Below are 25,697 nucleotides of genomic sequence, written 5' to 3' on the forward strand. Positions count from 1 at the left end.
GTAAAAAGAAGAACAGGAGTACTTGTGGCACCTTAGAGACTAACAAATTTATTAGAGCATAAGCTTTCGTGGACTACAGCCCACTTCTTCGGATGCATATAGAATGGAACATATAATGAGGAGATATATATACACACATACAGAGAGCATAAACAGGTGGGAGTTGTCTTACTAACTCTGAGAGGCCAATTAATTAAGAGAAAAAAAAAAAAAAAAAAAAAAACTTTTGAAGTGATAATCAAGCTAGCCGAGTACAGACAGTGTGATAAGAAGTGTGAGAGTACTTACAAGGGGAGATAGTCAACGTTTGTAATGGCTCAGCCATTCCCAGTCCTTATTCAAACCGGAGTTGATTGTGTCTAGTTTGCATATCAATTCTAGCTCTGCAGTCTCTCTTTGGAGTCTGTTTTTGAAGTTTTTCTGTTGTAATATAGCCACCCGCAGGTCTGTCACTGAATGACCAGACAGTAGTTCCCTTAACCCACCCAGCAATATTGTTAATCTTTCCAGCTATACTCTTAGCCCAGCAGAAGAGTCTGTCCTATCTCGGGGCCTCTCCTTTTGTCCCTCCAGACCCATGAATATGATACAGTTCTGCGGTGACCTAGAATCCTACTTTCGACGTCTCCGACTCAAAGAATATTTCCAACATACCTCTGAACAGCATACTAACTCACAGAATCCTCCCTACCAGCACTACAAAAAAAAGGATTCTGCATGGACTCCTCCGGACGGTCGAAACAACAGACTGGATTTCTACATAGATTGCTTCCGTCGACGTGCAAAGGCTGAAATTGTGGAAAAGCAACATCACTTGCCACATAACCTCAGCCATGCTGAACACAACGCCATCTACAGCCTCAGAAACAACCCTGACATCATAATCAAAAAGGCTGACAAAGGAGGTGCTGTCGTCATCATGAATAAATTGGAATATGACCAGGAGGCTGCTAGACAGCTCTCTAACACCACATTCTACAGGCCATTATCCTCTGATCCCACTGAGGATTACCTAAAGAAACTACACCATCTGCTAAAAAAACTCCCTGACAAAGCACAGGAACAAATCCGTACAGACACATGCCTAGAACCCCGACCAGGGGTATTCTATTTGCTACCCAAGATCCATAAACCTGGATATCCTGGACGCCCCATCATCTCAGGCATTGGCACCCTAACATCAGGCTTGTCTGGTTATGTAGACTCTGTCCTAAGACCCTACGCTACCAGCACTCCCAGCTATCTTCGAGACACCACTGACTTCCTGAGGAAACTACAATCCATCGGTGATCTTCCAGAAAACACCATCCTGGCCACTATGGACGTAGAAGCCCTCTACACCAATATTCCACACAAAGATGGACTACAAGCTATCAGGAACAGTATCCCTGATAATGTCACAGCTAACCTGGTGGCTGAACTTTGTGATTTTGTCCTCACCCACAACTATTTCACATTTGGGGACAATATATACCTTCAAGTCAGCGGCACTGCTATGGGTACCCGCATGGCCCCACAATATGCCAACATTTTTATGGCTGACTTAGAACAACGCTTCCTTAGCTCTCGTCCCCTAACGCCCCTACTCTACTTGCGCTACATTGATGACATCTTCATCATCTGGACCCATGGAAAAGAAGCCCTTGAGGAATTTCACCATGATTTCAATAATTTCCATCCCACCATCAACCTCAGCCTAGATCAATCCACCCTATACCGGAAACCTACTGACCGCTACACTTACCTACATGCCTCCAGCTTCCATCCAGGACACACCACACGATCCATTGTCTACAGCCAAGCTCTAAGATATAACCGCATTTGCTCCAATCCCTCGGATAGAGACAAGCACCTACAAGATCTCTATCAAGCATTCTTAAAACTACAATACCCACCTGCTGAAGTGAAAAAACAGATTGACAGAGCCAGACGAGTACCCAGAAGTCACCTCCTACAAGACAGGCCCAACAAAGAAAATAACAGAACACCACTAGCTGTCACCTTCAGCCCCCAACTAAAACCTCTCCAGCGCATCATCAGAGATCTACAACCTATCCTGAAAGATGATCCTTTACTCTCACAGATCTTGGGAGACAGACCTGTCCTCGCTTACAGACAACCCCCCAACCTAAAGCAAATACTCACCAGCAACCACACATCACTGAACAAAACCACTAACCCAGGAACCTATCCTTGTAACAAACCCCGATGCCAACTCTGTCCACATATCTATTCAAGTGACATCATCATAGGACCTAATCACATCAGCCATACCATCAGGGGCTCGTTCACCTGCACATCTACCAATGTGATCTATGCCATCATGTGCCAGCAATGCCCCTCTGCCATGTACATTGGCCAAACCGGACAGTCTCTACGCAAAAGAATTAATGGACACAAATCTGACATCAGGAATCAAAATACTCAAAAACCAGTGGGAGAACACTTTAACCTGTCTGGTCATTCAGTGACAGACCTGCGGGTGGCTATATTACAACAGAAAAACTTCAAAAACAGACTCCAAAGAGAGACTGCAGAGCTAGAATTGATATGCAAACTAGACACAATCAACTCCGGTTTGAATAAGGACTGGGAATGGCTGAGCCATTACAAACGTTGACTATCTCCCCTTGTAAGTACTCTCACACTTCTTATCACACTGTCTGTACTCGGCTAGCTTGATTATCACTTCAAAAGTTTTTTTTTTTTTTTTTTTTTTTTCTCTTAATTAATTGGCCTCTCAGAGTTAGTAAGACAACTCCCACCTGTTTATGCTCTCTGTATGTGTGTATATATATCTCCTCATTATATGTTCCATTCTATATGCATCCGAAGAAGTGGGCTGTAGTCCACGAAAGCTTATGCTCTAATAAATTTGTTAGTCTCTAAGGTGCCACAAGTACTCCTGTTCTTCTTTTTGCGGATACAGACTAACACGGCTGTTACTCTGAAACTTGTCAGAATACAGTGTCGCTGCTTAGATGGTGGTATCAGCTCTGCTAGCAGCTCCCCCAATGTATCTACTCAGACAAACTGGATATAGGCCTTAGCAGGACACATCCTCCCATCTCCCCTCTTCCAATTAAAGAACTTATTCAATATTAATCCAAACTCTCTCTGTATACATGTCTCTTGTTACAACTGTAACTGTTCTCACTGAGTCTCTGAGGTGTCCTGCGCACTCTGGCTGATCTGTGTGACACGGTGCTGCCTCTGCAGCAATGGGCACAGCCTTCTGGTGCCTGCTGCACTTCCCGTCCTGCATCAGTAAGTGAAGTTTCCTCCGAATCCGGCCTTTCTTCAGGAGCCTATTAGAGACGTCCCCTGGTCCTTAGGCAGGACAGCCTTACTGGAGTGACGAGTTCATGGCACCTTGGAGCCATTGCTTGAGTTATTGCTACCTTTAGTTCCCCAAACTGCCCTCATGTACACAAACAGCCTCCCCCGGCTCCTGGGGCCCTAGGTCTCGGGACCCGTGGCTGTAGGACGTTATTTGTTTTTCTTCAACCTGTTCACACCATGTTCATTCTTAGCATCGTTTTCAGCTAAATGAGGCAGCTGAGTTTTTAGTTAAACAGAATCTGCAGGAGAGAGCCCGTGTCTCAAGGGCTACAGCTAAGCAATGCCAGCTAAGGATCTAAATTAGATTCCTTTACTTTTTAGAGTATCTTCTTTATTATTTTTACCCATTCTCTACTAGACCATTTGACCAGGGGTAGCTAAGACTTGCTGTAACATGCCTCTACCCAGAGTTTCTCTCAAATTTTCCGACGTTCTCTGTAATTTGGGGTAATGTTCTTCTGTTGGTCTTACCCATATTAGAGTGTCACCAACGTATACCTTAGCACCTTTTATACCTTCAAATATTTGTGGCACTGTTCTATGAAATACCAGCAGTATCTCCCATATGGTGTATTAGAAGTACCTAAACATGTGCTACTCTGATCTAAGGGGATTTGTCAAAACCCCAATGATGTATCCAATGGGGAGAAATATTTAGCAGCAGCCATTTCTCCAAAACATTCTTCCCTAGTGAGCATGGGAAAATGTGCTCTTTTGACATCTTTAAGTTCTTTAGGGTCTAAGCGTAACCTAAGGGTTCCATCTTTCTTTTCACAGTTACTAATGAATGAACCTGTTCAGTAGGTCTTCTACTTTCTCGATTCTCTCGAGTGCCACTAAACTGTCTAGTTCCTCTTTGAGGTTTTTTCCCTCGTGGCTAGAGGAACATTCCTAGGGGAATGTCTAATGGGACAATTGGATTCTGTCAATTCAATTTGATATTCTGTTGGCAGCTTTCCTATGACCTTAGATGACATGAGCCTGCTCAGTGCCGGAGTCCCCTTGCCCCTCTGAGCATGGTCTCTGTATTAACCCTAGGGCTTGACATGTTTTCAGGAGCAGTAGAGGCATGTATTTTCCTGGCACAATTAGAAACTTCTATTATTTCAATCTTATTTTTTAACTTGACCCCAGTGTGCATGTGCCCCGAGCAGGAATGAACTCTCCACTGTAAGCCCTTAACTTTACCTGTCTTGTCAATGTACCCAGTCTTTTTCTTTAGACCCCCAATAGGATTTCTCATCTGCAAATGTTAATGTGATATTTTCCCCTAATCCCTTGTTCTCACTGCTTTAAAAGCTGCCAGAAGGAGTCCCTGGAGATTCAGCTTCCCAATGATAAGGTCCAGCTAGGATAACAGCAGGACTTTGTTATAAAAAAATGTAGTTTTTGAAGGGCCCAGGTCTGCCACCCATGTTCATGGAAACCTTTTTGCCAGAGCTACCATTAGCTATCTAATGTGTACATACACTAGTTGATTTGCATGAGCAGCTGTCCTAACGGCACTGTAAATGGAGAAAGGGGCAACTTCCTATGAATAAGGGGGGCAGCATCAGATCCTCAGCAAGATTTATTTTGCTCTGCTTATTCCTAAGGCCTAACTTTGACCCCATTGAAACTAATTGTAGGTTTGTCTTTGACTTCAAAGGGAGCAGAGTTGTGGTCTAAGAGCAAAAATGTTCAAAAGTGGCTTATGATTTTGGGGTCCCAGTTTTCGGTGCCCAACCTACGACACCTTGGGCTTGACTTTTTTTTTTTTTCAGATGTGCTGAGCACCCACTCTTCCAGCTGAAGCCAGGGCAGCTGTGGGTGCTCAGAACTCCTGGAAATAAGGGTCTCTGCTCTTATGGCATCCCAGTTCTTGGAAGTTCAGGAAATGCCGACCAAGATCTCTCCTATAGCAGGAGAGTTGTGCTGTTGTTGTTCCCAGCACCTCCCGGCCCCAGGACTGTGCAGAGGTAGCCCCTTCTCCAGGGCCCGACTACGAGCCACACAGGTGCCCCACACCCTCCAACTATGTCGTCTTGGGGAAATCTGCAGGGAGAAGCCGGAGAAGAGACTGAGCTGAAGGACCAGTTGCAGAAGCCCCTTACTCAGGAACCAATGGAGACTGGTAACACTTACTACAGTTTTCTTTGACTGGACTTTCTCTTCCTAGTGCTGATTGGCTGTTTGCTCCAACCAACTATTCCCTTTGGATTCACTCCACACCTGCCTCTCTTACCCTCTGCTTCTCCCCTGCCTTGTCCCCTCCTGCTCAATCTCCCTCTCCCTTCACTTTTCTGTCCATTTAGCTTCCCAGCTAACTACTGCCCCCAAATCATGTAACTAGCACACTTTGTCACCATCACCAGGTTCCCTCTGCTTGTGTGCCACGACCCTTACCCCAACCTGTCTGTCTCTTCGATTTAGATTGCAAACTTTCCAGGACAGGCATGGTCAGCTACTCAATTTGCATAAGGCCAAGTTCAACGGAGATATAGACTTGGTTGGAAACTATGGTAATGAATGGATAATAATAATCAAACAAGAGCTAGTAATTGGAGTAATTGTGATACATGCAGCTACATTCCTGAAATATATTTCGCTTTCTAAATTACTTTGATTGGGGTGCCCTATTAAGCATAAATCTTTTTGTCCTCATCAGAGGATTCAGATTCTATTAAGTGATTATTCATGCTAGATGAAAAATGCTGTTAATAGTCAGTTATTTTTATTAGCATTTGCATATTCATCATGCACAGCCAAATACATGTCTCTGCATTTTCCATACTGAGGCTTGTGTTCCCACATACCGTTCCGACATGTACTCTGCCTCACCACTCCTGCGTCATCATGTCTGCGGCACATTCATTAGCAAAACGTGTGCAAAGTATTTTGATTAAAACATCATGTAAACTTTAGTATCAGATATATCTCTGTTCAATATGCTAGGGGAAAGCGTCCCTTTCTCTGAACAACAAGAAACATGAACTGTTTAGTTTAAACCATTATATGAAAAAGCATAAATATGTAGTTCCATTCAGAGATGCTTCCAATAAACATGTCACTGTGGAGCTCAGTAGTTCGCATATTGCTGATGGTTTTAGTGAGCAACCAGTCTCCCAACTTGGCAGTAATTAATCTTACATCAAATCTGTTGGTTATTCTGTTTGAAGCTAGTGCCAGGATTGTGGATGTGGGCGCGGGCCTAGATGGTGTTTTATTCCAAACAATGGATCAAACTCTACAACAAACATTTTCTTTAAATACTTTTGTGTGTGTTTTGGAAATTCCTTATGAATTAGTAAGAGGTTATTCTTTAATTTTGGGGGGGGGGGGGAAAGACTTTGGCAGTCATTCTACAGTGAAGTTATCTAGGCATCTTTTTAAATCTCTACTCAACCTGGGATTTATCGACAAGCTTTTGCATGTATTATATGCTAAAAATAAAGCACTCTATAGTCAACTGTACTTATTTAACGCAGATCTGTGAAATCTGTCAAGGCTTGGACTAGATTTCACTACAGCGGTGTTATTTATTGTAGTGCCTAAGATTCAACCAAGAATGGGACCCCATTATGCTAGATGTTGTATAAACATAGATTAATGTCCCAGTCCCAAAGTGTTTTATAATCTGTGTAGACAAGGCACTCAGAGTGGGAAATAGGGTGGCCGGCTGTCCCGATGTTTGTCTTATATAGGCGCCTATTCCCCACCATCACCCCATCCCGATTTTTTTTTACATTGTCTATCTGGTCATCCTAATAGGAGAAGAGACAACATACAAGCAGAGTATCTGAATTGTCTCATGAACTGGCACTCCAGCCATTGATGCTTCTGCAGGCTCCCTCTCCAACCATCCACAATCACATAATGTTCCTTTGGTATCCACAGCAATTTTTCACAGGGGAAAGCAGTAATAAGGTGTGATGGGGTGTACCTAGGGAGGTGGTGGAATCTCCTTCCTTAGAGGTTTTTAAGGCCCGGCTTGACAAAGCCCTGGCTGGGATGATTTAGTTGGGGATTGGTGCTGCTTTGAGCAGGGGGTTGGACTAGATGACCTCCTGAGGTCCCTTCTAACCCTAAACTTTTATGATTCTATGAACCCCACTCTGGGCCAACAGGGTTAATGACAGCCTGCAGGCTCCATCAGCCTGATTCTGGTGCCCCTGCGGTAGTTGTCAAGCCTGGAAGGAGGGGTTAGAAGGACTGAGCCTAGATTTGTTGGGGCCTGAGGCTGGTGGCTGGCTATGGATAGGCCTGGCCCGGCTGTATGTGGTTAGTGAGGGAAGCGTCTGGTCGGGGGCTGCTGGCTGGCTGAGCCTTTGGGTGCCAGGCTAGGCAGAGGGTGAGGGAAGAGACAACAAATGGAACTGAAACCAGGCTTGTCAGTGAGGGTCGGGAAAGCTTTGAGGACACTGCACGCAAACAAGAAACCACTAAAGAGTAGATTCTCGGGAACTAGAAGAAGGCCCAGCAAATAGGAGGGGAAATTACATAATGGTAAAATCCCTTGGTAAGGACATAACGATGGGAGATACACTCTCGAGTCCTCCAGGGGTTGGTATAAAAAAACGGTAAAGGAGATGTAGTAAGATTTAAGAAACTACCTGGTGGAGACTTGTTAGTGGAATATTAAAAATGAAGAACACGTGGGGAAACTCCCCTTAAGACAATGGCACTAGATAAAATGAAAATAAACTGTCAGCTAGCCAGATTCCTCAGAGGAACCAGAGGGGAAGTATATGGTGTGCTAAATGAAATGCCAGAAGAGGAAATAAAGCAAGGATGAGGTGAAGATAAGGTAAGAATTGTTAAGAGGCTGTTTAGCAAAAGACGAGGTGGTAGCAAGCCCTTGACAGCTGTGCTGGTCACATTTCAGGGAAGGATGCTTCCAGGTAGAGTAACTTGGGGGTATCAGATATTCTGGATTAAGCTCTATATTCCTCCTCATTTGGCACCTGTAGCATCTCACAGATTTGGTTACATAGCAAGTAATTGCAATGGGAAAATACAGTGCAGTAAGTATGGAAGTGAACATTGATTGGGAGGAAAGGACAGGACAAAAATGTTGCAACTGTGGAGGAAAACACTGCTCAGCAGATGGAGGATGTCCTGGAGGAAAGCGAGCTAGAGAAATAATAAAAAATTGCTGATATCTTGTGTGGAGAAGCTGCTAGGAAAGATCTAGAAGGAAAGAAAATCTGATATGGGGAAAGGGGATAGCCAGCAACAAATGAATGGGAATGAAGTACTGAGTGACCTTGGGGTAAAAGGAGATGATGACATGCTACTTAGTGAAACAGATTTCTTGTGTTTATGGTTGAAGTTCTAAGCTGTGTCTCAAACAGGAAAGAAAATGAGAATTATCATTAAAGCTGCTGAAAAGGGCCTATAGGCTAGCAATGTAAGTGAGGGAAATATTGAAGGTTAAAAGAATGGTGGTGGTTATTTTCAGTTGGAATGCACATAGCCTAATAGCACATTGGCAGGAATTAAAGAAAAATATTCTTGATATGAAAAAAGCCATATATAATATATATACAGGAGACTTGGCGAACAGAAAAACTAGACTATAAAATCCTGCAGTATGGTGCATAGTGACCTGATAGAGAAATAGGAAAGGGTGGGGTGTCTGCCGGTTAAGGAGAACCTAAACTACCTTGAAATAGAGGTTTAAAAAGCTAAATGTTGAGTGAAATGATACTTGGCTACCAATACAAAAGAATTCTGCATTTCTAAGACTTTTATAATGTTTGTAACCCAGGCAGGAAACTGGAGGCTATGGACCTGAAAGAATTAATTGCAGATGTCACATGCCACTTTATTACCTGCGGTGATCTGAACAGTCGCAACAGATTGTGGGGAAGTAAGAAAAATGACACAAATGGAATATGTTTAGAGCACTTCTTTTGAAGAGAATAACTGAGTAACGTTAAATGTCCGATTAACCCCAGGCTCGGTACAGTGGGTTGAAGCTTCTTATGCCTGGATCTGGGAATTGCTTCTAGCATCAGAGCAAGTATATGCAGCTGGGCAATTTACAGAGAGGAGGGTATCACACTGCCTGGAGCAGTTCACGGCCATGAATGCCACCCCGGGGCATTCTGTCAAAGGCAGGGCAGACATCCCAGACTGGGGATATGTTCTCTGGTTGGTGAAATCCAATTAATATGAACTCCTGGATCACTGTAACAGTCTTACTGTGGAGTTAGACAGTGCCTGAGGGCACTTGCCACCCAGGCGAGCAGGACTTAGTGATCAATGTTCACTAACACCAAAAATCACAATTTTCAAGTAGCTCCCAGTCCCAAGAGACAAATCACTTACCCCAGATCAATTTGTACCTGAAGTCTTACGCCAAAGAAATGAAAATGTCTTCTCTGGCTGTAAGTCTGCTAAATCTTGAAGGCGAGGTCTCACCAACACCTTTTTTTTTTTTTTTTTTTTTTTTTAAATAAACCCAAAGTATTCAAATGAGTTTTCCTCTGGAAATTCTCCAAAGTTTCACTTTTTTTTAAATTTAAAATTCAATAATATAAATTGAGATGACAAGTGCTGGATGCCATGGAACGTACAGTTACTTACCAGCCCCAGAGGCAGAGAGGGAATGTCATTCAGGTACCAGGGTTTGCTAGTCTGGATGAGTCCGGCATCCAGTAGGGGGTAGTATCTGAACATACAAGAAGAATCTGAGAAACTGTGATATGTGCAGCCAATTGTGCAATGCTCATGTGGGATCAGCTTATACCCTGAACCGTGCAATACGATTATCCCTCGGATGGCATGTGTATCCGTAACCACTCTTGTTCACTGAGTCATCCGGCTCCTTGTTTGATCCAGCTCCCATGTCAGGCCCCCTTCAGCGAAGCATTTGGGGACGTGCTGAGCTTTAGAAGTACTGCTGGAGTCAGTGGGACTCCTCGATCGCCAGGTGAAGTGTACGTGTTGGTGCTTTGCTGGACTGAGGGCTTTCATGACCACACAGTTATGGTTTTTACATGATGCTTAAAGAACAAAATGGGTGGGATTTAAAAAAACAATGCAGTGGCACTGACCGCAGGGGGTTGGGGATTAGATAGGCTGCATTCACATTCTGAGAAGCAGCATTTCCTTGCACTTCTTTTGTTTCATTTTCCCTTCATTTCATTGAGTGGCCACTTGTTTTTCTATAATGAGGCAGCATAAAAACTGGTCAGTTTTCCCTTGTGAAGTCAGCACTAACTCGTCTTTTTGCAGGCTAAATAGTCTCTCAGGTAGTGCCTGCAGTCCTGTCCCTTGAGGCATCTCTTTATCCCTTCTCTGGACATTTCTAACTCCAGTGGCTTCATTTGAAGGAATATAGGACATTCTCTGAACACAATGTTCCAATGGATAATACATGACTGTCCCATATATTGTGACTTCCACGTGACCTCTATTGTAACCTTTATTAATGGAACCAAGCACCCTAGTTGGTTTTTAAATTATTGCTATATTTTAGATACACCCTCATGGAGCTACCTAAAATAATTCCTACACCTAACTCTTTAGAAGCTTCTGCAAGATCAGTGGATATCAACGTATATGAAAAGTACAGGCCACTCTGCCTTTTCCTTATACTGAATGTGAGTGTAACCTTTCTGCCCCTCTAAGTTGGCAGCAACAAGGGCCGGGTTCAGTATCTAGGGGTTCCGTTTCAATAACGCAATGCAGAACTGGCTTGAGCTCCCACCCAGTGACCTGGGACAATTACATACCACCCCCTGGGCACCTCTAAGAGGCAATACTTCCCCTCTCGCAAGCACAGAGTCTGAATGTAGCAAAAGCCTTTTAATAAAGGAGGGAAACAATGCAGCATTATGTTGGGGAAACACCACAAACAGGATTCATAACACAAACCATGAGCAAAAGACCCACTTCCAAGTAAGTTTGGCAGTGTCCTTTTCCCCTCAGGGTCTTAAGTCTAATCATCCCAAAGTCCAACAACCCCAAAGTCTCTGTCCCTGGTCAATGCTGCCCCAGAGTTCAAAAGTTTATCTGCAGAGTTTTACCCCCCCACCCTGGGTGGAAATGTGGGGGGTACACGGGGTGTTAAGGGGCACCTTACATGGTCCGAGGCCAACTGCCCCGCCTCTCTGTGGAGTTCTGCTGCAGCCTTTACTATGAATGGCTCCACCCTACCAGCCGCGCTGCTCCTCCAGCCATTCCCACAAACTGCTCAGCTCTGCCAGCCGCTCCACTCCACCAGCCATCCCATGAACCGCTCCAGCTGCCCTCACAAACGGCTCCGCTCGCTGTTCCATGGGCCGCTCCAACCGTCCCACAAACTGCTTGGCTCTGCCAGCTGTTTAGCAATATTTCTTCAGCCTCCCCCACTAGTTAACACAGTACCTGGTGATCTCAGCTCAGCAATTTTAAGCTCTTGTAGTGATTTCAGCTCTTAGTGATTTCAGCTTGTAGTAGGGGAGTGCACCATTGGCCCAAAGTGAATTCAGCTCAGCAACTTCTAGCTAGACTCCTAATAGAAGCAAACTTAGCTTTGCTATTCAACAGTGGAAAGAGGGGGTAGCGCAATAGGTGTTCTAGGCCCTCAAAAGGGGTACATACCTGTCCCCAACCTCTCTCAATTCACTGGGTTTTGTAACCCATGCCCCTTGTCTAGCGAGTGCTACTTAGTTACTGGTGAGTCCCTCTGTCATACAACAGTTCCACTGGCCTTGATTCACAGAATCAGGGTAACAACACTTTATTCTTCCTGCCCCAATAACAGAGAAACTGGGGATCCACACCAGCCAAAGTAACCACTTTCAGTTGTTGTCCCAGGCTAGGCAGGTGGGTGTGCCTATGCAAACAAGATCAGCCCCTGAAGTTCTTTTCCACCCTCGCCATAATTTGCCACCAGATGTCAGGGTAGAGCTCATCCTGACTCTGCTTACATGACGATACGGGGAATGATGTCGTTGGCAGTTCTAGCTGCCCCTGAAAAGGGGGAGAGAAGAAAAAATTCAGGTCAAGTCATTTTTATAACCCTGTAAATCAGGCAGATACCCCAGTGATGGGTGTACTGTCTACCCAGGCAGACAGAGACGTACATCCAAGGTGAATTCTATTTGCCATCACACTGCCCAATGCGTCTCAGTCCACCTGCAGGTCCTTACCGCCATCTGTGTGTTTGGATGGTGTGAAACCTTTTTTCTTGTACACTAGCTTGACTAAATGCAGTTTGTTTGGCTTGCTACATATTTCCTCTCTGTTTGATCCAAAAGCTCTGAAAAGTATTTCTCCCCAGCTGCCATTAAAGATAATTGCCCATCTGTAGACTCCACCAAAGACTTCAAAAATACTCCAATCTAAGAGCGCTAATGCATATGAAACAGGCAGGAGTATATTTGTAATCAAACTCTGATATGGTCTGATTACTAGCTTCACATCAAAAACCTACAAACTTTAACAAATAAATAAAATTCTAAAGATTTTAAAATTTCCCCTGGAACAGTCTAATTTCCCTTGAACAGCAGGCCAGAAACCTCTGTCCTGTCTCTGCATGCCGCAGGTTGAGCCTTTGGTACTCTGTGTACAAGGCTCCTGTGGACTACACTGGGGATCCTGCAACACCTTCATTAGACTGTAAAGGCACAAGGGACTTTTGTGATCATCTAGTCTGACGTCCAGCGTAGCACAGGCCCTAGAACTTCCCCAGAATAATTCCTATTTGAACTAGAGCAGATCTTTTAGAAAATCATCCCAGCTTTGAAAGGCCTTCACTTATCAAATTTCCTCTACCTCTGTTGCTTCTGCCATTCCTTCCCACAGCAATGTACCCCCTGCCCCAGAGAAGAGAGGTCCTTGCTGCATTCACCCTTACCTCTCAACCTCCAAGTCATGTGCTACTCCCTGCCCAGAGGAGAGGGGCTACTGCTGCATCCCAGAGCAAGGGGCAGTGGAGAAAGGCCGCTGCCCCCACAGCTCCTGGCCCCGACTTGCTCCGTCAGTGCTACGTTGCTCCCAGAAGGCAGGAAAGAGGTGAAGGGAAGGAGGAGCGTGGCAATGCTGTTAATAACGGCTGGTTTTAATGGGGTTTAGCTGTCATTAATATCTGGCAGATTCTCATCCCTTTAATGGGGATTGAAACTGACTGGCTGCTGAGTTTTCAGCTAAGTGAGCACTCCAGGGAGAAAACAGTTTGCTAAAAGAGCCCTCCCCTTTGTGACCCCTGCCCCTGCAGGTCTAATAAAGAAGGAGCTACAATATACAGCATAGTACTGCAGGGCACTCGCTCTGAAGGAAACTCCGCCACATCCTGGCCGTTTGTCCCACGTGGGCTTGGCTCACATCCTGTCTTGGCAGGTTTGAAGGTGGAGAGGTGTCTATATGCCAAGTGCGGGATCAGGGCCTTACACTGTAAACTGTTCAGGACAGACGCTGATCACCATGACTTTGGAGTGTACAGTGTCTGTGGGACCAATGCACTATATCGAGTTTAGGTGATGGTTCAACAGTCCGTGACCCAGCGCCTAGGTTTGCATAAATTTAAAGGTGCTGCAAAGGTGGGTAGAATCAGTAGGAGTTTGGCTGTTGACATCACTGGGAGCATGATTGGGTCCCTCAAGACCTGTTTGAATCCAGTCCAACCAATTTCTTACTAAAAGCAGAACCACACACCGTACTTTTAAAGCTCTGCATCAATACTTCCAATTTCTGTTCTGTTCTTTGTAGCTAATCTTTGGGAATTTATAGGGTCAGTGAGCTGCAAAAAGTGGTGTGTGTGGGTGGGGTTTTTTTTGTTTGTTTTGTTTTGTTTTTTTTTAAGGAAGAGGCAAATGTTTTGTATGCAATGAACAGAACGAGTTGCCATGTCTTTGCTCACCTTCATTGCTAGGGATGAAATCCTGGCTGTATTGAAATCAGTTGGGTTTTTGCCAGCGACTTCAATGGGGCCAGTGTTTCACCCTAGATATCCCCAAAGAGTCTCATGCCTGTATGGAATTTCTCTGTGGCTGTCAAAGAATGACAGACTGAAAGGACTGCTCAAAGGGAACAACGCTGCCTTCCTAAATTTTAATCCTGATGCATATTTAAATCCTGGCAATTAGTATGAAGAATCAAAGTAATCTTAAAGTGTTTTAAATAACCTCATTAGATTCCACATTCATCTCCTCATCTTTTCATCTCAGCTACATTTCCATTTCAAATACTTTTTATTTGGATGATTTTTAATCAATTTTATATTTATATTTTGATAACAAAATTAGTATTTGGATGAGTGACTAGGATGTTTAAGATCATTGCAATGCATACGCCACCATGATTGCTGAGAGAAAATATATCCCGTGTGTACGGTCTGCGGAGGAGAGATTTCTCTGTTGAAATATCCCTTTCTTCCCACCTCCTCCCAGCAGTTATAAGGTGTATATGTCTAATGGTGAGAGGAATTAACCATTGAAACAATTTACCCAGGGTTGTGGTGGATTCTCCGTCACTGATGATTCTTCAATCAAGAGCAGGAGCGGCACCAGGGTTTTTGGCACCCTAGGCGGGGGTCCTTCCACGCTCCCAGTTGTCGTCAGCAATTCTGCGGTGGGGGGGGGTCGTTCCACGCTCCCGGTCTTCGGGGCACTTCGGCGGCGGGTCCCGGAGCGAGTAAAGGACCCGCCGCAGAATTGCCGCCGAAGACCCAGAGCGCGGAAGGACCCCCCGCCGCCGAATTGCCGCCAAAGGCAGCAAAATGCCGCCCCCCCCAAATCCTGGTGCCCTAGCTGACCGCCTAGGTCTCCTAAATGGAAGCGCCGGCCCTGATCAAGAGTGGATGATTTTCTAAGAGATTTGCTCTAGGGATTATTTTGAAGCAGGTCTGTGCCCTGTGCTATGCAGGAGGTCAGACTAGCTGATCAGATCACGCGGTCTCTCCCTCTCTCTCACACACAACTTTTCTCCATCTCTTCTACTGCCACTCTTGCCTGCTGTCTAGCTGAAGATGCCTCTGGGGGCTCTTATGCAGCCCCTTTCTGGGGCAGATGATGGGAGTTTCTTGCCTCGCCTGCCTCAGGCCATCCCTCACAGTGCTGCCCAGGGAGCTCACGCCGCGTGGGGCTCAGCGCTGTGGAAGTGGTGTGCATGTTACCTGCAACATCTGGCCTGAGACCTGCCTCTCTTCACAGAACCACACCAGGTCCCCCGCTACCGGGGCCCCTGCACAGCGGCAAAGGGTGGGGGAGATCTGTAGTGTCATACATGACTGGTGCAAATCTCTTCCATTGCATGGAGGCAACCAGATTATTAGTGCTGTTATGCTACAATGCACTGCTCTCCGCCAAGTCTCTCATGACCTCCTCCTTGCTGAATCTTGGGCCTAGACTGTGAGTTCTTCAGGGCAGGAACGCTTTGACAAGGGTTTATACAATGCCCAGCACGAGGGGGGCCTTGACTGGGGCCAATGGACACTATCATAATTCACATAACAATAACAATTTGTGAGGAGTTTGTAACAAGGCCCCTCAGCAGCCAGTGCTGGGGACAGCACAAGGGGTCTGGGAGAATCACAGCGACAAACTGACATGAAATAGCCCTGAGACAGGTGTGGGCTGGGAGCGCGCTCTATGGGTCCCCGTAGATTGGCTACGCTTGTCCAGCCTTGCCGTATGTCCCAGCACCAGTGGGCATGCAGTGGATAGCGATTGCTGTCTGAGTCTTCCCCCAGGACAGCCAGGCTGACTAAGTGAAGGGTGGCTAAAAAGAGGAAAGAGAAGACATGCCCTAATTAGGATGCAGAACTGCCTTGTTTCTACCCCGGCTGCAGCTCTACCTCCTGCCGGGGCTGCGGCTGGCCGGGCCCAGGGTGGTCCAGAAGCAGGCTGCGTAGGAACAGCTGAGTTCTGGGCTAAGGCTCTGAGTGGAGAGGCAAGAGTTAATGGGCCGGAGCCAGCAGCAGCTGGAGCCCATCGGCCTCCCTGTAAACCATTCTGGGGGGAGTGAGGGACCAGCTGCTGGGCTGCGTGGGAGCCAGCCAGGGGAAAGCAGGGGGCTTGTAGCAGGAGCCTTTGACACAGCAGTTAATGTGTGTGTGAGCCCCATGGGTGGTGATTTGGGGAGCAGAAGGGGGTGTTTGCTTTGATGCTGAGGCCGTAGGGACGGGGTTCAGGGAAAGCTTTGGGGAGAACTCTGGGGTTAGCTGTTTTTCAGAGTGTTCCTGGGTTCTTTTTGGTGGATGGGCCTCTTAGCTGCAATTTTATTTAGACTTTCTAGCTTGGGTCTATGGATTTAATAGTTACTGACTCTCTTATGCATTGTTGGAGGTCTGCCATGTTACTATCTTCCACACTGGTTTTCTTATAAGATGATACTTCCTGTCTCCTGCTGACTTCAATCCTTGCTTTGCTCCATGTTCCCGTGCAGTTTAATTTTTCCTGTGTCTAGCCCTAGTAACTGGAAAGGTTAGGAGCCAGGAATTAGAAGTTAGCAGACTGTACCAGACCTGAGGTCCAGCCTGTCCTGGAATCAGTCTGGCACTGGCCAGAACCAAATGGTTCAGGGGAAGGTGTAAGTTTTGTTGTTGTTTTTTTGTTGAAGAATTGCGAGTACCCAGAAGTCACCTACTACAGGACAGGTCCAACAAAGAAAGTAACAGAACGCCACTAGCCATCACCTTCAGCCCCCAACTAAAACCTCTCCAGTGCATCATCAAAGATCTACAACCTATCCTGAAGGACGATCCCTCACTCTCACAGACCTTGGGAGACAGGCCAGTCCTCGCTTACAGATAGCCCCCGAATCTGAAGCAAATACTCACCAGCAACCACACAACAAAAACACTAACGCAGGAACCTATCCTTGCAACAAAGCCTGTTGCCAACTCTATCCACATATCTATTCAAGGGACACCATCATAGGACCTAATCACATCAGCCATACCATCAGGGGCTCATTCACCTGCACATCTGCCAACGTGCTATATGCCATCATGTGCCCTCTGCCATGTACATTGGCCAAACCGGACAGTCTCTATGCAAAAGAATAAATGGACACAAATCAGACATCAAGAATTATAACATTCAAAAACTAGTTGGAGAACACTTCAACCTCCCTGGACACTCAATTACAGACCTAAAAGTGGCAATTCTTCAACAAAAAAACTTCAAAAACAGACTCCAATGAGAAACTGCAGAACTGGAATTAATTTGCAAACTGGACACCATTAAATTAGGCTTGAATAAAGACTAGGAGTGGATGGGTCATTACACAAACTAAAAACTATTTCCCCCTGCTAATTTTTCCCCTACTTTTATTCACACCTTCTTGTCAACTGTTGGAAATGGGCCATCCTGATTATCACTACAAACATTTTTTTTTCTCCTGCTGATAATAGCCCACCTTAATTGATTAGTCTCATTAGACTTGGTATGACAATCCCCATTTTTTCTTGTTCTGTGTGTGTGTGTGTGTGTGTGTATATATATATAAATGTTCCTACTGTATTTTCCACTGCATGCATCTGATGAAGTGGGTTTTAGCCCACGAAAGCTTATGCCCAAATAAATATGTTAGCCTCTAAGGTGCCACAAGGACTCCTCGTTGTTTTTGCTGCTACAGTCTAACAAGGCTACCCCTCTGATTTCTGAAAGGGGTGCAGTACTCTGGAAGGTTTTAGAGTCACTGCCTTATCGTGCGCGTGTTAGTCATGATGGCTCTTGAAGCTCTTCATATCCGTGTCTGTTCAGTTCTTAGCTCTCTGCTGGACTTCCACTAAGGGTGTACCTCAGTACTTTGATGCATAGCCACCTGCCCACTAGGACTGCACAGAGCCCACAAATTGTTTCAGGAGTAGTCTTTTGCATGACACACTTCTGCTTCAGTGGTTTCCCTATGGAGTATGTGAGTGAAAATTCTGCTTTTTTCAGTTATTTCTTGGAGGATCTCCAGATTCTGGCATACCGCAGCTAAAGTATTGTACTGTAAGTCAGTCTATAACCTTTTGCCAACTTTCTGTGGCACTGTAGGATGACAGACTATGGAAAGAATGAAAACCAAGTGTGCTTTAATTAATCCTAGTGAGAATGGGGAAGGACATAGAATTAACTCCTTCAAGACTGCAAAACCTTAACCTCCCTCTCTGGATACCAGTGAGTTTGTGGGAAATATGAGTAATATCTCTTCTAAAGTCATTAACATTAATTCTTAATAGTCTACCATGTCATACAAAAAGGAATGTACCAAATGTCCTACAAAATAATGTTTAATGTCAGATGTGTAGTGAATAAAAATTCAATATTTTCTATGAAGGATGGGAATGTTGCCTTGAGGCAAACGCTTCCCGGCTCACAGTCAATACATGATTAGAATAAACTCAGTTCATTGAATGGTTTACCAGTTCCATGCACTTCAGTCCTAGTTAGTCAAGGCCTTATTGCCGAGCCTGAGGGGAGGCACCTCTCCTTCCCCCACTCCATGGATAAGGTAGCAAGAAGGCTGGACAAGTACCTGCAGGCCAAACAGGACTAGAACCACAGACCTGAATCTCATTCACTGTGCCCCACTGCCTTTCAAATGAAATGGGCCAGATTATGTGCTTGATGAACCCATGATACATGGGGATCTTTGTCTCTCTCAACCATGTAAATCTCTCCGTGGGCTGAATTTGCTACTGCCTTTAGCTCAAATGTAGAGGCTCCCATTATTAGCTCTAGAGCTGTGTGGTTCAGTACTCGGCCCAGAAAGGACACTGTTCTCACACTTGGCTATGCTGTGTCTAACCACTAGGCCACACTCTGCTCTCAGAGCTACCAGTAGGAATTCTGGCAACCCAACACCCTAATAGTTCACAGAGAGGTGTCTCTTTATGGTCTGCTCTTGACAGATGATCCTGATCGCACACACCTTCCTCCCCGCCCCCAAGTTTCTCCTGGAGCTGAAGTAGGCGGCCTGGGCTATCTAAAGACTGGGCTCAAACCCAGCGGATGACACTTGTTGGGGGTATGGTTGTGTGCGGACCCTGGGATAAGTGTTGACCTGGTTGTATGTTGTATGCAGAAGTGAATCTGGATGTTATGTTCGTATTAGTTGTATTTTGGCTAATGGGGACTCGCCCTAGGAGCAGGGGGTGGCAGACTGTTGTGCCTTGGAGACCTTGCCCGTGTGCAGAGAGGGGCAGATCCTGGCTGCACAGGGTCTGGACTACGCGTGGGTTATGTACCAGGCAGCTACTTTGATCGGGGGTGCAGATTTTTACCAAAATCAGTATCCAGGCATAACCCGTACTGTGTAACACTAGTGCTCGGGGAGCTGGGGCCGGGAAGTGTTTCTAATCAGGGGCTTCCGAGCCTTTAGCCTGTTGGTCACCAGTGTGAATCCAGCACCACACAGGAGGATTAAATCTTGTTCCCATCTACAAGATGCCTGGTAGCCCCTGCATGAGACGGGTTTGGTGGGTCTCGCTTCCAGCTCACCACTCTTTGTGCCACCTGGCTGGCACAGCAGAGAGGCCAGTGGAGACTGAAGTCCCCTTCGCAGCGATCAGGGCAGTGTGTGTGGGGAGCCCAGACCTGATGCTGCCCTCTAGATAAAGGGCTTTAGTCACCTGGTTACACAGGCACTACTAGCACACCATGGAAGAAGGGGGTTATGGTGATATGCAAGAGAGCTGTCAGGCCGCGATGCAGCTCATTAGGTAACGGGCGTGAAAGTCACAAGGAGCTGTGACCAAAATCAATTGTCATGATTTAAAATCCTGCCGCTGTTTGGTTTTAATCCATTTTGTAAAGCCAGCTGCTAAGTGCGTGTAATACAATAACCGGCACCTGGGCGCTAGCACAACCTGTTCTGCTTTGCACAGCTTAGCTTGATTTTACAGCTAGCAGTAAAAGTATCAACATTACATGTTGTGGCAGCAGCAACCACACTTGCTGAGTAGAGGAGATGCTCTAGGATTTCCCTCCTCATGGTGGGAGGGAATTGCTGCAGCAAAGGTTAAGCTTTGTCCTGCGTGCGCTCGCTCTCTCGCGCTCTCTCTCTGACCTTACCTGCCTGTGCAGTATTCTCATTACACATTGATCTACTGCTGATTTTACCCCAGTGTAAACCAGATTAGAACTAACCCTGGGAAGGCAGCTCAAACTCAGCCCCACGTCTCTGCTGACTCTGTCAGAACCGGGGTAGGGCTCCTGGAATGGGCAATTAGTATTAGGTGTTGATTTGTTTCCTCTCTCTGCTTTGCTGATAGCAGGTTCCCCCAAGAGCAGGCTCTGATAAACCTTCACCCGTGTGAAGCAGCGTGCTGGGCTCTGTGCTGCTGACTCTGGGCATCAGGGCTCTGCGTAAGAGCAGCGCAGAACGCTGATGGAATTAAAATGGGGTTGAATGATGCTCTCACTAAAGCCGACATGGTCCATGGAGATCAAACGTTCTGATGTTTGTCCAGAAGGGTTTAGAGGGAGCCGCTGAGACAGACACTCTAACCTGGTGTTTACAGGGTTGGCCAGTGATGCGGGAGACCCAGCTGCAAGTGTTCACTCTTCCTGAGTGTGACATGGGATGACCAGCTCTGCTCTGAATCAGACAGTGTGGAGCCTTGATCCTGGGTCTCCCACATCTGGGGTCACTCTTGCAAAAGTTGCTGTGAAACGTAATTGTTGTCCTGAGGTCAGTGCTAGCCCTGAGCCTTCCCGGGGTAGTGCCACAGCGAAGGAGTGAACCTCTGTGGGGACTGAGCTGCCGTCGGGCTCCCGGAGTTCAGTTAAGGCACGCTAATGAGGCAATGCAGGGAACTCCCCTGCTGCTTTCCATTCTGCACCTAGGCCTCAGAGCAGGGAAGCGTGTCCAGGCTGTAACCGGTAGCAGAACAGTGCCACCTGCTGAACTCCCCTCCTGAGCACCAGCTTCGTCCAGAGGTAAAATAGAACTGACCAAGGCTAGCAGCACTGCAGTTATAAACTTCGCTTTTGGCTCGGTTTGTCTCTTCCACATTGCCCAGTTCGAGAGGCTGCCTCTGGCAGAGTACATGCAGTTTGACCTGGCAGGGGCTGTAGACTGGCTTTCCATAAACAGGGTATTTTGCCCTCTGTGTCCAACCACCTGGCTACAGAGAGAAGCATCTGTATGCGAGTAGTCACAAACTGCTGATTTACCCCTGCCGATCGAACAATTCCGGAGGTGCAGGTAGTGTGTGTGATAATACAGGAGCACAAATCCACCTGTCATGTGTATCGCCTTTACAGCTTATGGGACTTGGAGAATTTTTTTTGGTTTTGCTTTAAATTGACCTTTCTTGCCCCATCTGCAGGGCAAGCAGCTCTGCCTGTCTGCTTACCTCACAGGCCCAAAGAGAAGGAGCACATTTAAGCTATACACTTCTGATTTGTTCATTCTCACAGCAGCCGTGTGCTGTTTTCTCCTTGTAGGTGAGTGAGCTGAGGTGAAAGGAAGGGAAAAGCTATTTTTGTTGTCGGCACCTTAAGGCAAGCTGTGCAGCAGACAAGAAACACACAATCAATGTCCTCTTCAGGCGTGGACGGTTCACAGTGCAAAGAAGTCTGAGCTGACTAATGGATGAGTTAGTTAAGGATTGGTCCTGCTTTGAGCAGGGGGTTGGACTAAAAGACCTCCTGAGGTCCCTTCCAACCCTGATCTTCTACGATTCTGCCTAATGCAGACTGGTCTTGTGGCTTAACCCCTTTGCTATTGCCCTCTACGCATCCCCAGACAAAATGCATCTCCATGTAGCAAGCAAAACTGACACACTATGCACCAAGAATGCTCGTGTGTTGGCACCATACCTCAAGTGCATCTGAACTTCAAAGGGATACAGCTGTTGTCATAACTATAAAGGGAAGGGTAACAGCTGTCCTGTGTACAGTACTATAAAATCCCTCCTGGCCAGAGACTCCAAAATCCTTTTACCTGTAAAGGGTTAAGAAGCTCAGGTAACCTGGCTGGCATCTGACCCAAAGGACCAATAAGGGGACAAGATACTTTCAAATCTTGGGGGGGGGGGAAGGCTTTTGTTTGTGCTCTTTGTTTTGGCTGTGCGTTCGCTCTTGGGACTGAGAGGGACCAGACATCAATCCAGGTTCTCCACATCTTTCTAAACAAGTCTCTCCTATTTCAAAGTTGTAAGTAAATAGCCAGGCAAGGCATCTTAGTTTTACTTTGTTTTCTCAACTTGTAAATGTACCTTTTACTAGAGCGTTTATCTTTGTTTGCTGTACTTTGAACCTAAGACTAGAGGGGAGTCCTCTGAGCTCTTTAAGTTTGATTACCCTGTAAGGTTAATTTCCATACTGATTTTACAGAGATGATTTTTACCTTTTTCTTTAATTAAAAGCCTTCTTTTTAAGAACCTGATTGATTTTTCCTTGTTTTTAGATCCAAGGGGGTTGGATCTGTATTCACCAGGGAATTGGTGAAGGTCTCTCAAGGCTTCCCAGGGAAGGGAACTAGCCTTGGGATGGTGGCAGCGGACCAGAGCTAAGCTGGTAGTTAAGCTTAGAAGTTTTCATGCAGGCCCCTACATTTGTACCCTAAAGTTCAAAGTGGGGATACAGCCTTGACAACTGTGTTCCCCACAACATAGAAACTCATGGGGAAAGTAAGCCCTGAGAATTAAAAAATCCCCAGCACAGTTCTCCCCTACATGGGACTGATCTGTGTAGGAAAGCAGGAGTGCCCCGTTTCCACTCTCCCATGCCCATGGAATTCCTCCATTGGGAAGGACTTGTGGACCTACAGAGGCCTGGGAGGAACATGCAGACATCACAGTGACTTATGTTACTGTGGGTGTGGGGAGAACCCAGCTGGGTTCTGTTGGCCTCCACCCTGTTGTTACCCGGGGTTCTTTCAACCCAAAGCCCCAAAGCCCTTGGTAACTTTACTCTGTGCGAGGAGGTGTCAGGAAATAAATCAGGGGAGACACGGCTGTCCAACCGATAGACGGCTGGCACAAACAGGACAACACAAGAGTGCTTTCACTTAAAGCTAAACTTTACTAGTCTCAAGCACTTACACACATCCTCAACAGGTTAGTAGAACACCCCCAACCCTTGATCATTACCAACGCTGAGTGTGGCTCTCAAGTGGCACAGCGGCAGGCTTCCGGCTTCTTCCATCTGCCAGTGGGGACCGCAAGATGTATCCAGAGGGAGAGTCCAAAGGAGTCCCCAAACAACTATCTCAAGCTTTTCCCCTTATTTATACATTAGTAGTAGAATGACATGTCCCTTAAAGAAACCTTGTTAAGTAAGAAGTTTCAAGCAAGAGGTTCCTTCTGACTATTGATTAACCAGGTGTGGGTTTTCCAGAGTCTGCAGCTCTGAGACCCCAATAAACATTCCTGCTCTTTTTAAAATGGATGTATCAGCAACTTCAACACAATTCTTATCAGGAAGGACGCGGGGTCAAGCTGCCCTTTCCATGGCACCCAAAACCCCCTCCCCTCCTGCCTTGGTCAAGCCGAGATTGCTGAATGATCAATTTACAACTTGCTGACTAGGTTAGTTTTTAACAATAAGCCATAGTGGTTTTAGGCACTTTACTGGTTTGCCAGAGTCTCCCCGTACACTGTTCCTCTCCATGCCCCTTCTTTGTTTGTCAAACATCCTAGCTCATGAGCTGTCTGGCAGGACAATAACCCGGCGGTGGAAACTGGCAGGGAGTGATAGAAAACATTCAGAGGAACTTTTTTTGATTATTGAGATGTCACATCGGCACTCTCATCCAGTCACATGGTGCTAGCGGTCCCATCCTGCAGACCTAAAGTTAAGCCAATATGCTTTTGGGTGGGGTCGGGAGGCTGTTAACGGCCCTTGATTTCTTCTGAAAAGGGAGGAGGATAATGCTGGTGTAATGGCCAATATTCCCTTTCCATTAGTTGGGAAGCACCCAACTCTCCTGAGATTCTGAGGAGAGCTGAGCATGTCGTAGCGGCATGGCTGAATCTTGGTGGTTATTGGTGTTAGACATTGTTGAGCCTTCATAGTCGCTGCACTCTTGGAACCGAATGCAGTGAACAGCTCTTTGGGGTGCCTTTGGCATGAACAGAGGTGTATCGAGATCCTGCTAGAAAGGGAGGGGAGGCATGTGGTGTATTTGAAAGCTGTGGGAATTGTAGGTTGTCCCATTGATTTGTAAGGGGTTTCCTGGTGCTGCTTGCAGGCTAGGGGGCTCTGTACGAGAGCTTGCAGTCAGTCAGCACAGCGTGTAGAGTAAGGTGGGGTGAGTAGTGCCTGGTTTTTTGGGAGCAGCCTGCTTTGTCCCCCTGTTTTGGGGGTTCTTCTGTGTTCTAAATTCTAAAGAAAATAGTGGAACGTGGCAACTTTCCAGCAAGAGAACTCCTCTGAGTGTGCTCAGAGCATAACACGGAAGCCCGTGTCTATAGGCAAAACTCAACCCTAAGGAACAAAAACCAAAGTTTATTACTCTGTTCTCTGCTCTGGCAAAACTCTCATTGATTTCATGACACACTGAAGTCAACGGGGCTTTGCTAGAGTACAGGCGTTCAGGATCAGAACCATGGAACTAAAGTTACATTGGGTACCAGATTAGAAATCTGGAGTAACTCCATTGACTTCAATGGAGTTAACCTATATTTATATTGCTGAATCTGAGAGCAGAATCAGATTCTCAGTGAATAAACTCAGATGTTTGCTAATGAGCATGGTTTTTTAGAACGGTCATGTCTAGGGTTCGGAAGTTGCTGTAGGCTTAAACAAAGCTTCAAAACAATAATTGACATTTCACTTAAAAAGAAAATCATAACTTGAAATGCTTCCTGCAAAATGTTATATGTAGCTTGCTTCCCAAAGTAGCAAAATAATCACTATTTATTACTACCAAAACTATCAATTTGAAGAAAATTTCATAATAGTCAAAACTATAACTTGACTCAACCAGACACAATTTGGCAGCAAACTGCATTGTCTCGGAAATTCAGAATGAAGCTGCTCTGAACAATAAAACAAAATATATTTAGAACACATGGCCGTATCCTCAGCCCCGCGTATTCACAAATCGTGAGCCAATCCCCCTCCAGCTCTCACTCTTTCCCCCCCCCCCCCGAACTGTGTTAGTCTCTAAGGTGCCACAAGGACTCCTCGTTGTTTTTGCTGATACAAAGCGTTACTTTGCTTCTAAGGACTAACAGGAGTGTGTGTGTGTGTGTGTGGGAGGGGGATAAGGGGGTATTCAGTGCACGCAAAGTGCATCAGTTTGAAGCTTGCATTTGTGTGAAGGTTGCCGCTACCTTCCAGCCCATTCCTGCATCAGTTTAATCAAGCAGGACCAACTAGATGTAATTTTAGAACATAGTTTGAAAGTCTCGAGGCAAAACAAAGAATCCAGGGCTTTGCATTATGTTGCTGCAGAAAAGTTGGGGGGGGGGAGGAAGAAGCAAATCTAATGTCATTGAA

The sequence above is a fragment of the Malaclemys terrapin genome, chromosome 4 (genome assembly GCF_027887155.1).
Source record: "Malaclemys terrapin pileata isolate rMalTer1 chromosome 4, rMalTer1.hap1, whole genome shotgun sequence".
In the NCBI taxonomy this organism is placed as follows: Eukaryota; Metazoa; Chordata; order Testudines; family Emydidae; genus Malaclemys; species Malaclemys terrapin.